Source organism: Tachyglossus aculeatus, chromosome X4 (assembly GCF_015852505.1).
Source record: "Tachyglossus aculeatus isolate mTacAcu1 chromosome X4, mTacAcu1.pri, whole genome shotgun sequence".
In the NCBI taxonomy this organism is placed as follows: Eukaryota; Metazoa; Chordata; class Mammalia; order Monotremata; family Tachyglossidae; genus Tachyglossus; species Tachyglossus aculeatus.
In genome coordinates, this window is record NC_052098.1 from 36,810,948 (window position 1) to 36,826,322 (window position 15,375).

The window sequence follows — 15,375 nt, forward strand, 5'->3', positions numbered from 1 at the left end:
GGTATATCCAGATGGTGACATATAGAATTGCATTTATTGCTTCAGAGAGACCAAAACTCACAGAACCTGCTAACATTTCAGACTTTCTTAGTTTTCTTAGTACAGGCTCTAAGGATTTTAGAATGTTCCAATCCCTAATGAATGATGATCCCTAACTGTTATGGCAAAGGAGCATGGTGAATGTACGAGAAATGTTTGGTATTCATAAATAGTGGATGTATAACATTGTATACTTTTAACCAACAAACAGCAGATATCAGATCTGGATATTGGTAAACTCCATGTCACAGAAAGGTCCCCAAAATTCAAGAAAGGACCTCTCCAGCAGAGGGTTTGAGAACATCATTAGGGCAATTCATATTTGTCTGATGGTCCATCAGTAGATTTGTTGACAAATGGATGTTATATACATTTTGAATAATTCTTACTCACTAAATTCTGTTACATGACCAGTACAGTGCCCAACAATGCACACATAGAGATAAAGTAATAGAAAACAGAATCCAAAGGCCATGAAAGGCTTGGGAAACTGAAAGACAGAATTTAACAAAAATGGGGTATCAAGCTGCTATCACCTTGAAGGTCTATGAAGTTGTTTTGGGGTCCACAGTAAGGCTATGGAGTCTGTATTGCTGTGAGACCTGGACCGACTACAGGAGGCATAGCCATGTTCCTGAGCAGTATTACCTCAACATCAAATGGCAAAATGGTTACCAACAACAAGGTCCTTCAATTCAATCATTCCTTCTTTCAATCATATTTATTGAGTGCTTACTGTGTGCAAAGCACCAGCCCACCAACATTGAGTCCAAGTTGAAGATAGCACTGCTTCTACAAAACCATTCAGCCCATATTTCCCCACTCCTCAAGAACCTCCAAGCATTGCCCATCCCCTACACGGGGACACAGACATTAAGTGAATTACATATGCATATGTACATAAGTACTGTGGGGCTGTAAGCCCACTGTTGGGTAGGGACTGTCTCTATGTGTTGCCGATTTGTACTTCCCAAGCGCTTAGTACAGTGCTCTGCACACAGTAAGTGCTCAATAAATACGATTGATTGATTGATTGATTGATTGGGAGAGTACAGTACAACAGAATTGGTTGACCTGTTATCTACTCACAACGAGCTTACAGCTTATAGGGTACAGACCCAAGTGCATAGGTAACACAGAAGGGTGGGCTTAGGCAGAGAAGTGAGAGCTAAGTAAGGGAAGGCCTCTTGCAGGAGATATGATTTTAGTAGGGCTTTGAAGGTGGGGAGAATGGTTGTTTGTCAGACGTGAAAGGGAAGGGAATTCCAGGCCAGAGGGTAGATGTAGGCAAGGGGATGGAGGTGAGAAAGATCGAGGTATAGTGAGTAGGTTGTGTTAGGGGAGCAAAGTGTGTTAGTTGAGTTGTAGTAGATCAGTGAGGTAAGGTAGGAGGAAGAGAGCTGATTGAGTAATTTAAAGCCTATAGTAAGGAGTTTCTGTTAGATGCAGAGATAGATGGGCAACCATTAGAAGTTCTTGAGAAGAGGGGAGATGTGGACCGAGTGGAATTTTAGAAAAATAATCCAGGCAGCTGATTCACTTATGGACTGGAGAGAGGAGAGATGGGAGGGAGGAAGGTCAGTGAGGAGGCTGATGCAGTAGTCACGGTGGGGTAAATGCTTGGATCGGTGTGGTAGCAGTTTGGATGGTGAAAAAAGAGTGGATTCTAGAGATGTTGTGAGGCCGTGACATTCAATACGCTAGTTGAATGAAAGAAAAGAGTCAAGGACAATGCCAAGGTCATGGGCTTCTAGAACAAGAAGGGTAGTGATGTTGTCTACAGGGTTGGGAAAGTCTGGGTGAGATAGGGTTTGGTGGGAAGATGAACAGTTCTGTTTTTGGACATGTATTTGAGGTGTCAGAGGGCCATCCATGAGATGCCTGAGGAGGCATGAGTCATGAGGAAATGCAAAACTGCAGAGAAGGAGAGAGGTCAGGGCTGGTGAGGTAGAATTGGAAATCATCTGTGTAAAAATGGTAATATGATAGTTGGCAGTAGTATGGTAGTATGGGAGTGAATGTGTTTTCCAAGGCAGTGTATGTAGATGGAAAATAGAAGGGGACCCAGAACTGAGCCCTGAGGGACTCCCACAGTTAGGGGGTGGGAGGCAGAAAAGGAGCCAGTGAAAGAGACTGAGAAGGAATGGTGAGAGAGATAGGAAGAGAACCAGGAGAGGACAGGGTCAGTGAAACCTAGGTTAAATCACGTTTCCAGGAGAAGGGGGTGGTACAGTCAGTCAGCCAATCAATCAACCAAATGTATTCGAGTGCTTACTATATGCAGAACACAGTACTAAGTGCTTGGGAGAGTACAACAGCTTCAAAGGCAGCTGAAAGGTCAAAGAGGATTAGGATGGAGTATATATTTGGCCAGAAGGAGGTCATTGGTGACCTTAGATATAAAGAAACCCATAAAGGCTCTTTGCTCTCAAAAAACACAGATGATCTTCCAAGTCTCTTTTTCTTCAAAATGACAGTGATTCTAAGCCAAAGCAACTTCCCACTGAATCAGTTCCTCCCTTGGCTCTCCAAGTCACCTGTTGCAATAATTGCTTGGAAAAGGATAATTTCATTTGTTAGGAGGAAGTTTATGGTTGTTCAAGCGGAGAAGAAATAGTCAGAGCTATAAAGAAGAGTGGAAGTATTATACTACCCATAACCTTGTAGAAAGAAAAACATTTGGCAATGCACTCTCCCCAAATCATCATAGGCATTATCCTCATCAGAAAGACATTGATGAGCAGGGGGTCACAGTGGGTCACATTTTGAGTCACAGCAGTTAGGCTTTGGCCAGTAGATAGCCTTTTGCAGACCTGAGACTGAGCTAGAAGGATAAAAATGGGTCTGTGAGCATTTGGCATTTGTTGAAGGCTGGAGCTTCAGAACCGTGTCTCTGGACATTTAATCGGAGGAAAGGAGTCACATGGCAACAAAAGGCAATTCCACTGTATCTTTCTCCACGGTCTGCATTTTGCCCACTGTCTTAATTAACCACCTTGGTCTGTTCAGAAAAGATAGCACAGCAGTACTGCTCCATGTTTATATATTCTGCTTGGTCCTCTTTGGGTAGTAAGAATTGGTTTAGGTACTAAAACTGATTTGTATCTTTTTTTGCCTTAAGTATTCTACAGCTGTATTTTCCTCCTGAGGGCCCAGGCCTCGCATCCCCTGCCATATGGCTTTTCACATTTACTACAACTGAGCTGAAAACAATTGGGATTTAATTGCCTTACCAAATATTCCCAAGCTTAGGTCACAGATATTCAAATCACTTCAACAAAGCAAGAAGGAATACTGTTCAAAGTTGGATTCCATTACTGATCCAAAATTTCAAAGTTCCAGAGAAAACGTTGTTGCTTATATCTATACATGAGATGAGGTCAGCTCTGTAAGGAACAAAGAAAACGATTTGGTCATATATCGGTTTCGATCTAAAAATATCCCTCTGATTTGGGCTATATTTGGCTTCTTGGTCATGTATTTTCCATCCTCCCCTGTTTCATTCACTGTCTACCAAAGATAAACATTTATAATTTCAAATTGCTTGAGACGATGCCTGACTTTTAAGGTCTACACAATGCAATATTTTTCTGCTTTGACTTTCAGAGATTACACCAAAGTTCTTCACTGACTGACACTAATTTGCAGAAGGGAGCAGAGAGATCAGCCTCAGTGCTCATAAAGAATGCATTGTGCCAGTTAAAGTTCCTCAGATTTTTTAAAGGGTTCCACTCTTTTTCCTGAGAAGGTTTAGGCATGTTGCCATGAAAAAATAAATAGGGCTATAACCATCGGATAAATAGCAGCTCTTTATCTCCAGAAGAGCTAAATTATAATGACATGAAACAAAAGAGATCCAGATATAGCCAAAGCAATGAGATATTGTTTTTCTAGGTATATTGGAATTCCTTTCAGCCAAAGTAATTCAAGGACTCCAAATTATTGAGATATGCAAAAGAGTAAACTGAACTCAGGCATTAAGAACAGATGACAAAACCTTCCTTCTGATTGGCCTCTGTGGGGTTTTGAATGAGCTTTGTTTAAACAAATTGAAAATATTTTAACAGGACTATGTTATTATTATGCAGTTATGCTGGTAAACACACATAAATACAAATATGTGTGTATACACTTCATTCATTCATTCAATCGTATTTATTGAGTGCTTACTGTTTTCAGAGCACTGTACTAAGCACTTGGGAAGTACAAATCGGCAACATATAGAGACGGTCTCTACCCAACAACAGGCTCACAGTCTAGAAGGGGAAGACAGACAACAAAACAAAACAAGTAGACAGGTGTCAATACCATCAGAGTAAATAGAATTACAGCTATATACACATCATTAATAAAATAGAGTAATAAGTATGAATAAATATATACAAATGCTGTAGGGAGGGGAAGTGGGGAGGGCGGAGGGGGTGATGGGGAGGGGAGGAGGAGGAGAGGAAAAGGGGGGCTCAGCCTGGGAAGGTATCCTGGAGGAGGTGAGCTCTCAATAGGGCTTTGAAGGGAGGAAGAGAGCTAGTTTAGCTAATGTGTGGAGCATTCCAGCATTCTAGGTCAGAGGTGAGATGTGGGCCAGGGGTCGATGGTGGGACAGGTGAGAATGAGAACCAGTGAGGAGGTTAGCGGCAGCGGAGTGGAGTGTGCTGTAGAAGGAGAGAAGGGAGGTGAGGTAGGAGGGGGCGAGGTGATGGAGAGCTTTGAAGTCGAGAGTGAGGAGATAGACAACCACTGGAGATTTTTGAAGAGGGGAGTGACATGTCCAGAGCATTTCTGTAGAAAGATAATCCAGGCAGCAGAGTGGAGTATAGACTGAAGCGGGGAGAGACAGGAGGATGGAGGATCAGCAAGGAGGCTGATGCAGTAATCCAGTCGGGATAGCATGAGAGATTGAATACACACACATATACACATGTAGACTCAATGAATAATAAGCATATCATATGTGCCAAGCACTAGGGTAGATACTGGATAATAAAATTAGACATAGTCCCTTTCCCACTTGGGACTCAGTGTATGGGGGATAGAGAACAATAATTTTCTCACTATTTTACAGATGGGGAAAATGAGACAGTGAAATTTAGTGACTTGACCAAGATCACAAGAAGCAAATGGCAGAACTGGGATTAGGGCCTGGGTCTTTTACTTCCCAGTCCTGGGTTTAGGCTCTGCTGCCTCCCATTGCCACTGCTATTAAAACTAAATAGAATATATTAAATCTATCCCTATGAAAGTGCTGAGAGTTGCTGTCAGTGCATAACTGCTGGGGTGGAGTGCAGATGTGTTGAGCTGCTGTTTAGAAATATAGCCCTGGGAAGAACAAAATAATTTAATCAGGGAAAGCCTCCTGAGGGTGGTAGGATTTTAGGGGGGATTGATTTTTTTATGGTATTTGTTAAGCGCTTACTATGTATAAAACACTGTCCTAAACACTGGGGTAGCTATAAGTGAAGTAGGTTGGATGCAGTCCCTGTCCCACAGGGGGCTCGCAGTCTAAGTAGGAGGGAGAACAGGTGAACTGAGGCACAGAGAGGTTCAGTGACTTGCCCAAGGTCACATAGCAAGCATTTGGCAGAGCCAGGATTAGAACCCAGGTCTTCTGGCTCCCGGCCCATGCTCTTTCCACTAGGCTATGCTGCTTCTGACTTGTAGAGGAAGATGTTGCATCCAGCTGAAGGTGTATAGACATAGGGTGAGAGGCAGGAAAGTCATGAATGAAGCATGATCCTAGTACGGTGCACACTAAAGATTGTGAGCTGTGGTGTCATGGGGTAAGAGAATTGCTAAGTTAGGGGGAGAGCTAATGGAGTACCATCAAGCCAATATTTGGGAGTTTCTTTTTAATGTAGAGGGGACCATATTTTATACCCTTTTTAGGCCAGATAGTGGCCCAAGAGCTGTAAATATGCAATTCCCATTCATCCATCCATTGTCTTTGTCCCAGGCTGGTCCTAGGTATTTACAGTCCAGTTTAGAAGTACAGTTCATATGTTACATTTCACTTAGAGAGATATTAGCATATGGGTAAAAAGAATATTAGCTCTCAGAGGCTGGTAAGGCTGCTCCATACAGTTCTCTAAAATATGTAGTAATGGGATCCTTGATATTCAAAGAAAGCACCACTGATGGTGAAATTCACCTTTGAGTGCACGTGTGGTCAAAAAGGTGAATGGGAGACCCACAACCCTGGCCACATTGTTTGAACAAAATGATTATTCCTGCTGTGTTGTCATGTTTAATGCTTGCCTTCCTGTCTCTCATTCCTTTTGAAGCTTTTACTCGAAGAGAGCCACTCTTTCAGAGATAGCCATGTGGCATGCAGGTCTGTCCTCAGCGGTTAACTACCACCAGTTTTCAGCTGAGATACAGCATTGTCTCAGGCTTTGTTTCCCTGTGTTCTCAAAATATTTCCTCTGGCTTCCTTGCTTTCAGTTTTCCCATTTTCAGGTCCCCACACAGCAGTTATTTGGGTTTCCTGCTGTCATTCATTGCCCTGTGTAGCTGTGCTTAGGTGAACAGAGCTTTGAAGAGCTAGGAGACAAACCATGTCCCAGAACTTCCTTGTTTGGAAGCCTGTCTTGCCATTTGATATTGAGTATGGCCTGTAAAATGATGCTGATGGAACTCAAGGAGCCAGATGTGGCTTCTGTAAATGCGCAGTATGACACTGCAAGACAGGACTATCATGCAAGTCAATACAGCACAGTAGAAAAAGTTAATATAATCTTGACTCTCCATGGAACAAGCCTCATGCTATGAACCAACTTGAGAATGGCAGTGCCTAAGCCTTGCAGACTAAGAAAACATGAAGGTAACATGGCCCACCTCAACAACCGCCCCAGAAAACTAAGTTCAGCACATTTCCCAATTAACCTAGAGTATTTCATGCTTTTCCCTACATTCCCAAATGCCTCAGCTTTGCCAGCTGCAGGTTTATGGTGACCTCAGTGAAATCCCCAAGAACACGGGTAGGTTGGCCACAGGGTATGTGAGGATGTGCAGATCTGCCAGCACTCCTGAGAAGCAGCTGCCGAATTAGATGTGTTCAGATTCAAATCAACGTTGCAGACAAAGATGCAATCCAAAGCCAAAATACCCCTGATTACCTGACCCTGACTTATCTGTCAGACCCATGGAGCTGGATGGTGACAAAAAAACATCAGTAGCCTATCCCTGTCTAGTTGGTGGTTATTCAGTCAGATAGCATTAGTGCCATTAAAGCACAGATGGATTCCATGAAAATTTTCAACCTGACATTATGTGCAATCATTGCCTGTGTATCATGAATTTGCGGGTGGCATTACATCAAGGCGGGTTTGTGTTGCCACCTAGTGACGCAACTGAGTAACAAGGGAGACTTTATTGCCACCTTAGTAAACTGAGCTCTCGTGGAGATTGCTGTTCTACCTAGCTCTAGAACACACCCACTGATTTGCATCCAAGTCTCAAAGTAATGGTTGTCCTCAATAAACCTCGCTGGATGACAGCAAGGCAAGTCCCACCCACAGGGTTACCATTACACACAGGGTAATGGTCCTGGGAAAAGGGAATCCAGAGAACTTTATGGAATGAAATGAAAAGAAACTCACCCTAAATGAACTGGGATTAGCTATAAAAGCCCAACGGGAAGCGAAGAGTTAAGGGATTTTAGTGAGGTCAGGTGTAAGGTGTTCTTCTGGAAGTGTGCTTTTTGTCTTGTATCCCTTTAGGGGAAGGAACAACTTTTAGTAGTTATGGGGCCATCATTGCCGAAAACTTAAGATCATCTAGGTGAGCATTCTTAGGGTCCGACCACAGTACCAGCCAGAGGTAAATTCCTATTTTATCATTACCTTGGTCAGCAGACTTGGAGGGCAAGAGGGATTGTGGTGTATTCTTGGCATATTGTCTAGGGTGCATGTCTGAGTAGTCCTACTAAAGTAGTAAAGCATTTAGTATGGAGTCTCAAGAACCTCTAGGTTAGCAGAGTGGTTCCTCCAGAGTGAGTGCCAGCACCTAAATAGTACGTTCTCCCCTAAACAGATTCTTAATTCAATCCCAAGAAATAATATTAGAGGGATTTTTGGAATGGAAGTAATACAGGAGAAAAGTCCTCCCATTGTATTTAAAATTCTCCCAATTTTTTTGCTTGGATTAAGTTTTAGGCAAGAATTTAGATCAGTTGTGTTGAGAAGAGACTTGATTGATTATAAACACAGAGTAATTTAAATTACATTTATTCTGGGTCAAAAATGAGGTTTGGGTATTGAATCTGATACGTATCATGAGGAAAAGAAGAAAATGTAAGGGAGATTTTCTCACTGTGTGGACAGTGAGTTTGAACTTGAAAATGGAGGTAACTATCTGTGTAAATGTAGTTCCAGGTGTATTCCATAGAGACCTGTAAACTCACTGTGGTCAGGGGAAGAGTCTACCAACTGTGTTGTTTTCTTCTCTCCCAAGCACTTAGTACAGTATTCTACACACAGTAAGCATTCAGTAAATGCCACTGATTGGTCAGCATTCCTCCCCCCCCCCCCCACCCCGTGGTTTATTTTGACATATCATGGTCACCTCTCATTAATGCAACTGTGTTGTCTTTTTAATAATCTGAAATATTTTCAGAAGAAAATTGTTAGCTTTGTATTTTTTTTTACTTCATACAAGATAAGAATAAAATTAAAACATTCTAACCAGAACACTGGCAATGGAACATGAGCAAGGGTGCTTTCAGGAATGGGGATTGCGGATGGGGGGAGGAGAGAGAGAGAGAGAATGAAAATGTGTGTGTGTGTCTGTTTCAGCAACGAAGGCCATGGTGGCCAAAGAGAAGGCCTTTTCAGGGATGGAAAGAATGGCTTGCCATCTCCTAAAGGAGACTGAGCAGGTAGCCTAGGGATTTAGGATGGAGTAAAATGGGAAAGCTGTTCCATTTTATTGTATCCAATCTGCCTATGTTGTTTCTACCCCAGCGCTTAGTATGATGTCATGACTCCTCCCAGCCACACAGTACTTATATACATATCTAGAATTTATTTATATTAATGTCTGTCTCCCCCACCTGTCTGTAAGCTTTCTGTGGGCAGGGAATGTATCTGTTTATTGTTATATTGTACTCTCCTACGATATTAGGCCACTACTCTGCACAAAGTAAGCGCTTAATAAATACGATTGAATGAATGCATATAGTGCTTGGTCCATAAAAGTGCTCAACAAACACCACATTATTACCATAAGATGGGGCTGCGGCTGCTAGTGATCAAAGAAAGAGACAGCAGATAGCAGAGGCTGGGAGCAAAGCTAGCACAGCCCCACCCCCTGTATTTCAGGAACCCGTTTGCCTGTGCCAGAACCAAGGTCCACCTTGTTCTGGCTCCCTTCTAGCACTGCTTATGAGACAAAGGAAAAACCTGTAATTTTATCTTTCAGGATCATTGAAGAGCAAATTCTCTTTTGCCTTGGGCCCCATGGGGTCTGGATTCAGGAAGTTCACTTTGAAGCCATGGGGGTGTGAAAAGAAAATGCTTTCAAGCCGCATACAGAAATGAGAATCAAGCCCTTAGTCTTAACATAGAAAGTAGGAAACTTAAATTTCTTTAAAACAGTGTGAAGTTAATATAAAAGATAAAAACACCCAACATACAGGAGCTCATCTGATTTTGCAGTAAGCAAATCTGTGTGTGACCTGTAGACATAATTGAAAAAACCTCCAATTTTGAACACTGGTTTTAGGTAAATGTTAATAAAGAGATAATCCTTTCTTGGGGACAAAGTAGTTTTCAGTTAAGAGACTGAAAGCACTGAACTTTCAGATGGAGGTAATGAAAGTACAGCCTGCATTATCAGGTTATACATGATATTAAGTCTTGGCTTTGGAAAATATTGACAAGTTTCTGACCTATAGCAGATGATTTTCCTAGGTGGAATAAATGATGTCTGATCGGATCCATTTTTTTTGCTTATAGAATAAAACACAGTAACTGAGAAAATTAAAGTTTGCCTACAGCCTAAACAGCTTCAGGAGGATATGCCCACCAACCCCTTGTACCAAGAATAATGTAGTCCTTTAAAAATGAAAATGTGTATAGGGTATTTCAGCAGTACTTTCCGGGAGTTATGATAATAGAACATATCTCTACAGCTGGGAAAAATGTTGATGGAGTCTGAGCTGGTTGCCGTGACATACCCACTCTCTAATTGGAATATTATCAGATAACTGATAGCTGCTCTAAAGGATTCACTTTCTAGTGTATTCAGTCATTCATTTAATCATTTTATTGAGCACTTACTATGTGCAAAATACTGTACTAAGTGCTTGGGAGAGTACAATATAACAACAGACACATACCTTCCCACAAAGAGCTCACAGTCTAGAGGGGGAGACAAATCACTGTACTAAGCGCTTATTCATCCATTCCTTGCTTTATCCCCACCCACCTCATCCACAGGGATGTTGTGAAATTGAGTTAGATCATACCAGTAAAATACTTTGAGCTTCCATGTCAAAGAGTGCTATGTAAATACATGCAAGTTTCCACTTTGATGTGTAAATACAGTGTTAGGAGAAATCAGATTTAAACAGTTTGTCCTCATCATCCCATCCCTTCTCTAGGACACTCTTAGCATTGTTTTCTTCAACTAGGGAGATGGGGCCTAGATTGTGAAGCAATAGCAAAGGTCTATGCCATGTTTAATAATAATAATAGTAATTGTGATATTTGTTAAGCACTTACTCTGTGCAGAGCACTGTTCTAAGCACTGGGGTAGATACAAGGTAATCAGGTTGTCCCACATGGGGCTCACAGTCTTAATATCCATTTTACACATGAGGTAACTGAGGCACAGATACATTAAGTGACTTGCCCAAGGCCACACAGCAGACAAGTGGCAGAGGCGGGATTAGAACCCATGTCCTCTTACTCCCAAGTCCGTACTCTTGCCACTAGGCCATGCTGCTTCTCTATGGTCTCACGTATTCCACTTCTATGGTTAAGCGGTGAAGTTCTGGCTGGTGAAAATAGCGAAGGGATCAATGCTTAACGTGTGGTGTCTCTGGACCACACCTAAGGTGGTTAATTCATTCATTCAATCATATTGAGTGCTTACTGTTTCACAGAACACTGTATTAAGTGGTTAATCCTCATTCTTACCAATTCCTAAAGCCCAGAAGCATATTAAGGTGACAAGGAGGGATCCTAGAATAGGCTCCCCATTTAATGGACTCCCAAGACCATAGTTTGCCCCACTCATTGTTCCCAGAATGTCCATGGGGCCCTATTTCCGTTTTCTTACTTCTCTCCCGCAACATTATCAGAGTTCATTCAAGCCTTGGGATAGTGACCACAGCACAAAGTGTGGGAAAGGGGATAGATGTTGCCAAAATGGCCATGATAGGCCCTCCTGATCACCATGTTGGGAGCCCCCCTGAAGATGATGAGTTCTAAATTGTAGCCTAGTTATCCCAATGGTATGTCCTCCCTTGCTTTGTATTGAATGTGCCCAAAAGACTACATATCAATCAGTAAAATTTATTTAGCACCTACTGTGTGCAGAGCACTTGAGTGCACTTGTGCTTTGCACACTCTCCTGGGTATGCAGATATTAAGATGAGTAGTATGAGAGAATGTCCTCCACTAGAATTAGGCTTAGGCATAGTATTTTACTACTGTTGTTAACAGAATTGTTTTAGATCTATTCTCAATCAGTGGTATTTATTGAGCGCTTACTAGGTACAGAGCACTCTACTAAAGCCCTTAATCTGTCTATACATCTATTAATATATTAATGTTACTTATCAAAAAGGATATTGAAGCACACCACTTTGAGGATCCTTGTACTTTAGCTAAGTCTGTTTATCAAAACCTATTGCTTACCATTCCTCAAGTAATTTCTAAACCACAGACACATTTGAGATTCTGTGACTAAATCACAAGGTCTTGGATGCATCAATAAAGAATCTCAGTGTAATATGACCATGATCCATTGCTTTAGCAAAGACACCAGGGATTTGGGGAGAGATTCACTAATAGAGTGGCTGGCTCAAAAGCTTGGCTGGAATGGAATTAGAAAATCCTCTTGCTGCAGGTAATCAGCAATCTGTTAGAATACATATTTTCAAATAATTTAGCCAACAGAAGGAGATGGCAAGTAGGTTTATGGTGATAAAGAATAATGAAAATCACTCAAACTTACTATAAAGCCTTACATTTGGCTTTTCCTGAACTATCAGTGGTTGTAGGCTGGCCATTTTCCTGGGAATGAGATTTAGTAGGAGTAGGAAGAGAAGTGGTCAAAGCATTTATTAAGTGCTTATTGTGTGCAGAGCACTGTATTAAGTGCTGGGAAAGAATACACAGGTGGGAATTAGGATCCTGGTAGTAATACTTTTTATTGAAGGTCCGTTGGGTTAATGGACTGTACTAGACTCTCAGAAAGTACAAAACAAGTGATTCATTTCCTGACCACAAGGAGCTTATACACTAATGGAGGAGGCAGCCATGAAAGTATTTACAGAGTAACCTGAATAAATAATTAAATGTATAAGTAAATAAAATATATGCATTAAATGCTGAGTATAAGTAAGGACATAAGTGCTAGAGATTGCTGGTGTGAATAAATTGCAGTACTGGGGAACCAACCAGGGAATGGTACTACATATTCTGTGGAACTGGGAGGCTTGCTTTGCAACTCCATTAACACACAATAAACTTTCCTTTTCTCCTATGTGCAAGTGGACTTCCAGCATCAATCGATATTCCAGGTTTCTGGGTGGCATACATTGTGAGAAACCCCTAGAATAGCAGATCATAAACTCCTTGAGGGCAGGATATAGGACTTTCATTTCTATCATAACCTTTCTAGTGCTTAGTGCAGTTCTTTGCAGTTAATACATTTGATTGGGAGAGGATGATGGCACAAGGCTATTCTCAGGGGTTCATATTGCATTTTCTAGTTTGCACCAAGAGTCCCCCATAGGGAGGACCAAAATATGAGCCCAAGTCTATTAGAAACACTGTGAAAATAACGTTATTTTCCTTGAAAAGATAGGTCATATTTTTTCCTCAGTCAGTGGGCTATTCAAAAGAATATGTGTTCAAAACCAATTATGCCCTGAATATTTTTTTTCCAGAAATACTTTTAAATGCCAGTGTTTCTATGGTGGCAGAATCATTCAGTGTACTCCATAGGGTATGCATCCAAATATGTGGAAAAAATTGTTTGGCCATCCTACTTGCCTCCTGCAGATCCATGCCAGCCCAGTAGAAATCACTTCCTCTCAAAGCAATTGGTGCTTGGGTTTCCACATTTGCAAATTTTCCAGAAAAGTATCCTTACCCTCTTCTTGCTCCCTCTCTCCACTGCCCAGTCCTCCCGTACGAGTCATATCACAAGCCTTTCTTGTGTCCTCCTTTCCTAGGCACACGGCTGGCCACATTTCCCTTTCAAGATGCCTGAGGATCTTCTTGTCCAACTATCTGTTCCCCCCATTTCCTCTCCAAGCCTTCTCTCTGGCTCTGCTAGGTCTTTTCACTTCCCTCAGGGAGGGGCACGATGGATTGATTCTCCTGGCTTCCTCCTCCTCTTCCTAATTGTGGGGGCAAGTGGAACTGTCCATCAAACACTAAGCAGGCAAGTGGCAGACTCTTGACTCCCAGTCCTGGGCTTTTTCCCGCTAGGCCACTCAATTTCTTTAGGGATAGCATTGTGACCTTCAACAAGAAATAAATGAAACCAGCATTTTTACTCCTTGCACAGAATAATTTCTTGCTCTTGTTAAGTAGGTGTTTTCCTCTCTTCAAGGATGCTATAGGGGAAACCACCTTCTTTCCAGTGAGAAATAAAAACAGGAATATAAAAAAGGAGAATTGCCAATCGAGAACCAACTGACTCTTATGGGATTTGGAGTAAATTACTTCTGTCAATGAAGTTTTATTTTCAATCAGCTGTTCTTGATATTATTGGGAAGAAAAAATTATTGGAATGAAAAATGAATGTCATTTCTTGCTCCTCACACTTAATACTTCTGTACTCGTTTCCTTTAGATATAATCCTCTTTTTCTCAGCTTCCTTTCATATGGTATCTTATTCCCCCCTCAACATGGAGTTACATAATTGGGAGATATTTTAGCTGAAACTGGGCCTTAGGTAGAATCTGGAATGAGGCATGGAAGAAGGGAGTGTTTAGAAATAATTGATCAAATACTAGTTTCTAAATATGAAGCACGCAGGGTTATTTATTTGCATTTCCCATGCCAAGCAATTTTGGCCCATGGAATTGATAACTTTGCAAAAGAAAAGTAAAATCATTCTTGAGGCAATTTAACAGGATTTTCTTTCATAAAGTCTTATACTTCATCATTATGTGACTCTTGGTTTATATTAGATTTAATAAGCAGAAAGCCTGGTTCATTTCTCAACCACACACAGTAAAAGTGAAGGTACCCTAATTTGCCCATTGAAACAACATTTCCAGTTCCTCAAGAAGCACTGTAGCCTAGAGGAAAGAACACAGGACTGGGAGTCAGAGGACCTGGATTCTAATCCTAGCCTCGCTGCTTGCCGGCTGTGTGACCTAGGGCAAGTCACTTAACTTCTCTGTGCCTCACTTTCCTCAACAGTAATATGGGGATTCAATTCCTGTAATTCCTGTTCCCTTTGTATTATACTGTTACTACTCTCCTACGTGGGACAGGGACTGTGTCCGACCTGATTAACTCATGTCTACTCCAGTACTTAAAACAGTGCTTGACACGTAGTAAATACTTAGCAAATGCCATTTTATTCAAAAGCATAAAACTGGGATGTTATTTTTAAGTTTGGGAAGGCATAAATGCATATCTAGAGAGGGAGAGATGTAGATGATATGGAAAGATTGACAGAAAGATATATTCAAGTTTTCATTTGTTTGTATATTCAATTACTTATTCTGATATTTCTCCCAGATAGACTGACCATTTTCTGTTATATCCTCCTAGGCACACAGTTTGTCTGTCAACACTTTTAGATTGAGAATAATGAGTAAACTTCAGCAAATAAGTGCCATGATGAGGAATGATATCTTGGGTGCCTGATACTGATTTGGGGGACAAAAGCGAAGCAGGTAACAGGTCATTATCTAGTTCTATATACCTTTCTGTTCAAGAAGCACCTCTTTACATACCCTAATGTAAAATAAAAAAAAATCCTAGCAGTGTGTATTGTGGTTCACCCAGGTAAGAGAACATCATATAAAGGAAACACAAATAGGAATTGTAAAAGAGCTGCAGTAATTAAGAGACATTTTCAAGTTTCAGACCTTCAAATGGACTTCATTTTTTTCTTGTGCTTCAAATTACCTGAGAGACTTATCTA